This window comes from Cadophora gregata (assembly GCF_030347475.1).
Source record: "Cadophora gregata isolate MNR1 chromosome Unknown scaffold_5, whole genome shotgun sequence".
NCBI classification, from domain to species: Eukaryota; Fungi; Ascomycota; class Leotiomycetes; order Helotiales; family Ploettnerulaceae; genus Cadophora; species Cadophora gregata.
In genome coordinates this window covers 1,929,644-1,938,915 of record NW_026695928.1, presented here as the reverse complement: position 1 = coordinate 1,938,915, position 9,272 = coordinate 1,929,644, and positions in this window count along the sequence as shown.

Below are 9,272 nucleotides of genomic sequence, written 5' to 3'. Positions count from 1 at the left end.
TATTAAGCGAGGTTCTTATAAAGTTATATAATAAGTAGGCTACGCTTACGAGTTAGAATTACCTCCTTTAATAAAAATCCACCTTATTATTAACCTCTCTCGATTATAGAAAGCGTATAAGCGAGCTAACGACGAATTAAATATTACTAACGCTATAGATAATATAGAATATAACGAAGACGAATACGAGCTAGTTCGTATACTAGCTTATCGTTATTATAATAATATAATATAATATTAAGTAGAGTAGAGAGATTACCCCTCTGATAACATATAGTACGATATAAACAGCTTCGGTAATTCAGCTAAAGCTATATATAACTATTATAAAATCAACGGCGGAAGACCTCTTAGCTAATTAAAGCTCGCCTTTAACGCTCTATTATAAAATAACGATTTTATTTTTACAAGTAATAATCTTATAAGCGAATCAGAGGCCAAAGATTAGCTAGAATAGCCTATTATAGCTATAACCCTAGTCGATAATTCGACTAATATCGATGAACTAGAGCCTAGATTCCCTGCTTTACAGCTTACGCCGCAATAAGCTTTAGAAGCTAGCGAATTAGCTTCCTTATTACCGGCGTATTTACTTCACCTTACTAAGCTTATAGCTCGATTCTTCGCTAAACCAGACGGTATAGCGAACCCCTTTTATTAGGTATTTAACGAAAAGCTCTTAACGCTAGACGCTTATAAGTCGAATTATAAGCTATAAGGCTTAAAACCTAATAAAGAGCGTATTATAACCTATATACAAGCTTAGAACTGAAAACTCGTCGAAATCGCCTGTATTATAATACAAATAGAAAAGGCTTAGCGAAAGGCTAATCCTAATAAGGAATAAGTAGTCCAGGAATATCTAGTGAATATATACTATTTACAATTATAAGACTACTAGCGTTAAAAAAGTGCTTTGTTTTATCTGCTTATTAGTTTAGTTTTATACCTCTTTTTACTTACTTTTAATCTTTAATATATAATAATTACTTTTACTTTATTTTTTTAATTGTTTTATTACGCTTTTAAGCTTATAACTCGATTTTTTCAAAGGGGGGGGGTAATATAAAGGTAATAGTAACTACTTCTTTACTATACCTGATTAAGAAGAGTCTAGAGCTCAGTAAAGCTTAGTAAGACTCAGTAGAGCTCGGTTAACTCTGAAGGGGTTTACTAATAGTTACCTACTTAGTTATATATAAAGGGAAATAGCTCTATAGTACTATAGGAGTTTACGTTAAGTTTTACGTCAAGTGTAATTAGGCCTAATCAGGAATAGCCCGGGGAATTTGTCTATATAAGCTCGAGCGCTCTTTATAGAATCGAGGGCTCCTCAGCTTGATATTCGCGCTAATAGAGAGGTTATCACCTGATCCGTGGTTATTTCGCTCACGTGCTAGCTAACGCTAAACCGTGCTATTACAGTTCTAAAGCTAAGTCCGGGTCCGCTGCTATAAGAGCTAAGGATTCCTTAAATACTCTTTCTATATTCACTAGTATTTTAAAGTAAATATATTACCTTAGAGTCTTTAGGAGGTTAAAGATTAGTAAGCTCTAGTTTATATCTATATCTATAGTATTCTTTTTAGTACTCTCTAGTATTAACTCTAGTATTATTATTATTAGTATAGTTAGTACTAGTATTACTAGTAGGGAGGTTAACTATCTACTGCCTTTCTCTAATACTAATAGTATTAGTATTAAAGTATTAGGAAATAGTAGTTCCTTTACTAATCGCTACTTTTCTTATATTACTCTTTTTATAATCTTCTTCTACTACTTATATTCCTTATAGAAAGCTAGGTAGTTCCCCTTATAGTTACTATACTTATATATAATAGTAACTTTTAGCTCGGAGTACTCCTTAGTCTAGTGCTTCTTTAAGCTATAGAATCCGTACTTTTTTACTATAGTATATATATAAGCTATATAGTTAAAGCTATAGTAGTTAAAGTATTATACTACTTAGGCTTTTTAGCTATACTATTAAGTCGCTTTTAGGGCGCTCTCCTAGACTATTCGTCGTATTATAATATATATATTTATAATCTCTTTACTATATAATTCAACTATAATATTGAAAGGTATAGCCTACTATATAGTATATTCATAGGGCTGAGTAAGAAAGACTAGACGATAGTAAGTAAGACTATTTATATTAGATAATAGAGTTAACTGTAGTTAACTCCTCTACTTTATTATAGGTTTTTCACCTCTAGGAAGTATATCTATAGAGCTATATAGAACTATCTATAGAAAAAGCTATAATATATAAAGAGTTAAGTGCCCTTAACTAGGCTATCTTTAACCTAGTAGTATATATAATATCTAGCTTAAATCCCTTTATATTCTAATACTTCCCCTTAAAGTAGATTACGCCTACTATAAGTCCTTCTTAACACTTAATTCTAGATTATAAGTCCTTCTTAGCGCGCTTAACTCTAGTAACCTCCTTAGCTAATCTTATCTAACTTTTAAACTATTTAAACGTAACTTATTCTAATAGTTTTATTATACTATTAGTAACTATTTCAGCTATAAGGATATAATTAACTTTCAGCTTCTTATAACGGTCCGGTATTTACTCGCTATAAATACAGAAGGCTGTTATTAATCCCTGATAATTGAGAGGTAGGTGTATCACGTAGACGGAAGATAGTTACTAAGTATTAGAATACTATTTAAAGTTAAGCACGAAGCTCTTATTTAATAGTAGATGTACTAATCTTATATAGAACCTTCGTTCGCCTTAGATCCCTTAGGATACTAGATCCTTAGATCCTTGGATCCGTTTTCTTATAAGGGGATCCAGGGATCTAGGGATCTATCACGTGACCTATTGTCTACTATGATCTAGGTAACTATTACTACTGAAGCGTGAGTATATAGTAGTACTACTCGCTTATCCTGTATTATTCCCTAGCTAGTACTACCCTATCGGTAGTACTGCTCCCTTGTTAGTACTAATGCCCCTATAGTACTACTGATAGTTTTATTATCATATGGGTGCTAACTGAACCGTAGCGCCAAGGGGTCCGTAACACTTCTCTTATTCCGCGAGATTATAGATATAATAGTACGCGATATTAATATACTTAGACTATTTATTTAAGTAAGTATTCTTTATTAATATAATAGCTCCTTAGTTATCTCTAAGTATTTATACTAGCTCTAGGTTTCTTCTAATAAGCTTAGAGTAACCTAAGTCATAGAAGACTTAAGTAAACTATTAATTATACTTAGTGTAGTTCGTAAGTACTATATACTTAGATTTATAGCTTAATATAGCAACTAATCGTTACTTCTTACTTAACTAAGATATTAAGCTATTATAGAATATAGTTATACTTCTTAAAGTACTTTTCCTATTAACTTTATCGCTTACCTAATCTATATTAGAGTAGAGTATAGTAATACTATACTCTTCCCTTAGTCTATATTAGATCCGTGTCTTAATAGTTAACTTTAAGTACCTAAGTAGTAATTTTAGAGTATATCTATAGTACTTAGCTAAGTCGCTTATAAATTAGCTAAGTTTTCTAAGGATAAAAGCGATATTAAGCCGTATGAAGATTATTACGTATATCAGGCTTCTAATAATATATTAGTACTCGGTAATATTAATCTGCTTATTATTATTATTAGCAGGGTAAAGGTATTCGTATCTAATAGTAGGAGTTCTCTTTAGCTTAAAAGTTTTCTAGGTAATTCTAAGTTTATTAAGTACACTTATAAGGTATTATTCCTAGTTAAGTTTAATAGTCTTATACTTTCTATTATAAGTAACTCTAGCTCTAAGAATCTTACTAATCTCTCTTAGGTTCTTAGTGTTAAACCTTAATAATAGTTTCTTATAAAACTAATCTAGCTCCCTCTTAAACTTAGCTACTACAACTATATTATCGATATATATAAGGAGCTTAATTATCTTATTCTTATATATAAATATATAAGGATCTACTATACTTTATTAGAATTCCTATTTAATAAGTTTATCTTTTATTAAATAGTTCTAGTCCTTTATTACTTACTTTAGTCTATATAAGCTTTTCAGAGCTTACTATACGTAGCTGGTTTTAGCTAGGATACTATCTAAGATCTTTAAGAAGATCTTCTTTTTTAGTTCTAACTTAGTGAAGGTATTCTTAATATTATATTAATAGTATTTAAGATCTTCCTTTACTATAAGTGCTAAGAATAGCTGGAGTATATCTATTCAGATAGTTAGAGTAAAGGTCTAATTATAGTTTTATTTATATATTTAACTAAATCCCTTAGCTACTAGTCGAGCTTTAAACCGCTCGATCTTACTCTTTACTATAGTCTTAATTATATATACTTATTTATAAGAGATAAGGTTTATACCTTTAGGTAGAATCATTTTATAGAAAGTATTATTTATATAGAGAGATAATATTTCTTTAGATATTATAGTATACTATTACTCTATATACTTACTTTTAATAGCTTACTTATATATCTAAGGAATTATAATACTAGTAATCTCCTTTATAAGTAAAGCCGCTTTATTACAAAGTTTATATAGCTTATTATCTGATATATTTCCTTCTACTAGAATCTATATAATTATTACTCTAATTCTCTTTACAATTCTTTTATCTTCTAAGTCTAATCTAGTTCTCTTTTATAATAACTATATAAAGTAGCGTAGTACTTTTTTCTCTTTTAAGTTAACTATAGTTAACTTAGGTTTATTATTAGCTTTTAGTTCTACTAGTGTTTTACTTAGAAGGTCTAGTGTAGTCATATTAGCTTATAATCTAAGATTAGGAGTCAAGTCTATATTCTTATTAACCTCTAAGTTAACTTCTAAAGTTATACTAGTTACTAGTAGCTAGTCTAGCGTTACTTCTAGTTCCGGTTCTAAGTTATAATCTAGTATATTAGCTTCTATAAAAGCTAGTATATCTACTAGTAATATAAAAGAGGGAATAACTACTATAGGGTTTATTTACTAATCTTTAATTATCAGATTAGTTTCCTCTAGTACCTTTAATCTACCTCGAGCTTTCTTATCTAAAGTAATATTTAAGGTTCCTTATAATCTTACTAAAGAGTTTTAAATCCTTAGGTTAACTATTCCTCCGGAGCTACTTTCTTTAATAATTACTTAACTAGATAAGATCGTTAATCTATATTCCGGGGAATATACTTAGAAGTACTTTATTATATTTTCCGAGTATCTTATTAAGACTCTAATTCTACTAAGATTAATAAGCTTATCATGCTACTTATTTATAAGTATTATCTTCTTATCTATATAGTAAAAGTATTTATTCCCTTACTTATAGATATAGTTAATTAATAGTATTTCTCTTATAAAGGCTTTTATTAGGTAAGTCTTTATACTATTAGTTACAGGTCTAGTTATAGTCTAGTTTCTTATATATAAGTCAGCTTTAGTAGCTTTATCTTAGAATTCTAGTAGTAGTTAAGTATCTTTAAGTATTATATATATATTAAATTGTATAGTCTGAATTAATTATTTAATAGGTCTATTCTAATATAAGGATATAATAGTTATTAATTATACTAGTACTCTGTCTTTAGTTCTTTAATTATTAGTAGCCTTAAGTAACTTAAGTATATTATCTAATCTTACTTACTTAACTTTCTTACTAGATTATAGTTTAATACTAACTTTCTAATCTTAGAGTACTTAATAAGTATCTCCTTTAGTTTTTAGTAGAATTACTTAATTTTAGTAAGAATAGATATTAATAATTAGTAGAAAGTAGTAGTTCCCTCTAATTAATATTAGAAATAGTCTAGTGATATTAAATTATACTAAGTTAAGGATTTCAGTAAGCTATATACTTAGTGCCTTTAGAATCTAGTTCTTTATTTTTATAATAGTATATATATTACAGATATTTAGATTCTTAGGAATCTTAATTACCTTTTTCAGTGTAGTTATATTATATAGTTCTGAATCTTTTTAAGTCTAAAGTATATAAATTATTAGTAGTACTTAAAGTATCACTTAAGGTCTTTTATAGTAGCTATATTATTATCTATTAAGTTATCTTTTACTAGTTCGATAGCTAGTAAAGCTCTTAAGGTTTTAAGTTAACTATAGTTAACTTTTCTAATAGTTCTAATTACCTTCTTATTAAATACTTTAAAGATATATTTTATAATATAAAGATTATAAGATTACTTTACTTTTAGAACTCTTTTATTCCTTTTAATAATCTAAATATTCTTATTATTAAAAGTTCTACGATAGTCACCTTTATATAATTTCTTTACTAAGATTAAATTTATACCTAGCTTAGGAATATAAAGTATATTATCTAGAAAACAGGAAGTTCTATCTATTACCTTAACTAGTGTAACTCTATATATATATAAGTATAATATCTCCCCCCTAACTTAGATACAGACTTTAAATATAAGTCTTAGTTTCCTAAATAAGTAGAGTTAGTTAGTTATAAATAAACTTACACTTATATTAACTACCTAGTCTTTAGGGATACTCTTATAGATTAACTCTTTAGATAGTATAACCTTTTTAGTAGTATTATCTTCCTTATTAAAAGAAGTATCCTTACTAGTGTAGTTAGACTTATTAGATATATTATTATCTGAATTATATACTACTATATAATTCTTTCTTTTATATTTAGAGTAATAAGATAAAGAGCTTTTCTTAATAAGCTTAGGGTAATTCTTTTAATTAAATCAGGAATAAGAGGTCTTATCTTTAACTTATAATCTAAGCTTATATATTAGCTTAGCTTATCCTCTCTTCTTCTTCTTTAGCTAGAAGTTTCTAGCGTATTCTCTACTAGTAGCTTAAAACTTGTAGTTAGCGATAAAATAATCTTTAGATCTATAATAGTAGTATTCTAGAGTAACTCCGGTTATACTATAGTCTAATAAACTACTATCTTAGTAAGAGTAGTAGTTAGAGTAATAGTATACTTACTTATATTATTACTAAGTAGTATATACTTATTCCTTACTTATACTTTATAGCTTTAGATCTTATATATAAGATTCCTTTTCTTATAAGATCTTAACCTTCTTATCAACTATTAGAGATTATTAAGTTAGGAAACTATCTACTATAGTAGTATATTAGCCTTACTTTTAGAGAGCTAAAGTCAGAATTAAGAAGAGTGCTTTATTAGGGTATATATTCTTTATTACGTTATTTACTATAATAATCTTCTATTAGTACTTCTTTAGCTTACTTTATAATCTATCGATACTAACGTCCTTATTAAAAGTGAAGTTTTAAATACTTATTATATATTAGTTAGTAGTTAATAAGCTAGTCTTATTATACTTTAGCTTTAATTATATCTAAATAGTAGAAGTAGTCTTATACTTATTAATAAGTATAATATTATTTTCACTAAGTCCTTCTAGTATAATTTCTAGAGCTTTTACGTTATCTTAGTCTTATTCCTTTACTTTATTAAGGTTCTATATTCCTCTAAGTCGCTTAAATCTTATAGTAATCTCGTTTACTCTTAAGTTAGATAGTATCTTAGAGGTAGTAGCTTTAGCTTTACTTTCTCTTTCTCTTAGGATCTATATATATTTAGTCCTAGTTACTTTAATAGTATAAAAGACGCTTTTACTCTTAATCTTAACTTTCATGTAGTAAAACTAGTCCTTATAGCACTCTCTACTTAAGGTTAGTAAGTACTTACTATCTTTTCCTATTTTATATATCTATTAATATATAGAAATCGATACTTTTTAACTAGATAGTTTTTATATATATATAATTAATAAAAGGTTTTAACGTGTTATTAACTTAGGGTTATATAGAAACTATACTTGATTTTATAATTATAAGTAGCTTTCTTTACGTGCTACTCGACTTCTTATATTTATATAGAGCTTCCTCTAAAGTCTATAAGTCGTGTAGTTATTATAAAACTCCCTCTAGAGCTTATAAGTTATTTAGTTAGTTACGAGAGTACTTCTTACTTAGCTTCTTAACTTATTATTATTAGTACTCTTACTTAGCCTCTTAGTCCTTCTTACTTAGACTAGTTCCTTTTCTTACTTTAAGGAGTTCGAATTAATCGCTTTACTTTTATCGATTCACTTATTCTAATTTATCTACTTAAGGCTTATAACCTATTAAAAGGTATAGCCTACTATATAGTATATTTATAAGGCTAAGTAAGAAAGACTAGATAATAGTAGGTAAGACTATTTATATTAGATAATAGAGTTAACTATAGTTAACTCCTCTACTTTATTACAGGTTTTTCACCTCTAGGAAGTATATCTATAGAGCTATACAGAACTATCTATAGAAGAAGCTATAGTATATAAAGAGTTAAGTGCCCCTAACTAGGCTATCTTCAGCCTAGTAGTACACGTGATATCTGACCTGAATCCCTTTATATTCTAATATATAATTATATTATATATTTTCCTTAGCTTTACTTTAGAGAGCTACTTTACTCTCTTAATAGCGCTTACTAAGTATAGTAAGTTAGGGTTATTATAGAATAACGTATTAATTATCTGTTCTTAGTTTATTATATCTATACTTTTAATCGGGATACTTAATACTACTACGCTTTATATTAGTATTATAACTTCTACACTCTTCCCTAAGAGGCTTTACTACTCCTTCCCTTAGTAAATTAGTCTCTCTACTATAGCTATATTCTTAGCGTATATAAAGATATCTTTACTATATATTAGTCTTACCGACTCTACTTATTATAGTAAGGTAGCTAGTATTAACGCGGTAGCTTATCTGCTATTATTACTATAGCTAATACAGTTGCCTAATACGCTAGTAATAGTGATATTAGCTTACTTAATAATATACTTATTTAGCTTAAGCTACTCCCGGAGCAGTTTCTTTATAGTTTCACTATTTATAGTAAGTTATATCTCTCTTATAGTAATACTATTAATCTAAGAAGCTCTAGCTATAGATGTAGTAGATACTATAGTTACTCCTCTAGTAGCGATTCTACTACTAGCTACTAACGCGTAAGACTATCTTTTCTAATATATCTGTAATACTATAATCGTATTTAACTATATCTCTTATATTAAGAAGTTACTTTTACTAAGTAATTTATATAATAACGCGATCTACTATTTATACTAAGCTATAATATTAACTTAGAGCTACTAGACTACTTTCTAGAGCGTATCTTACTTATCTTATTTCTCTGCTACTTTAAAATAGGTAATAATTAAATCTAAGAATAAGACTACTATTCTATAAAGTATACTAACTTTATATTTAGCTTCTAAGTTAT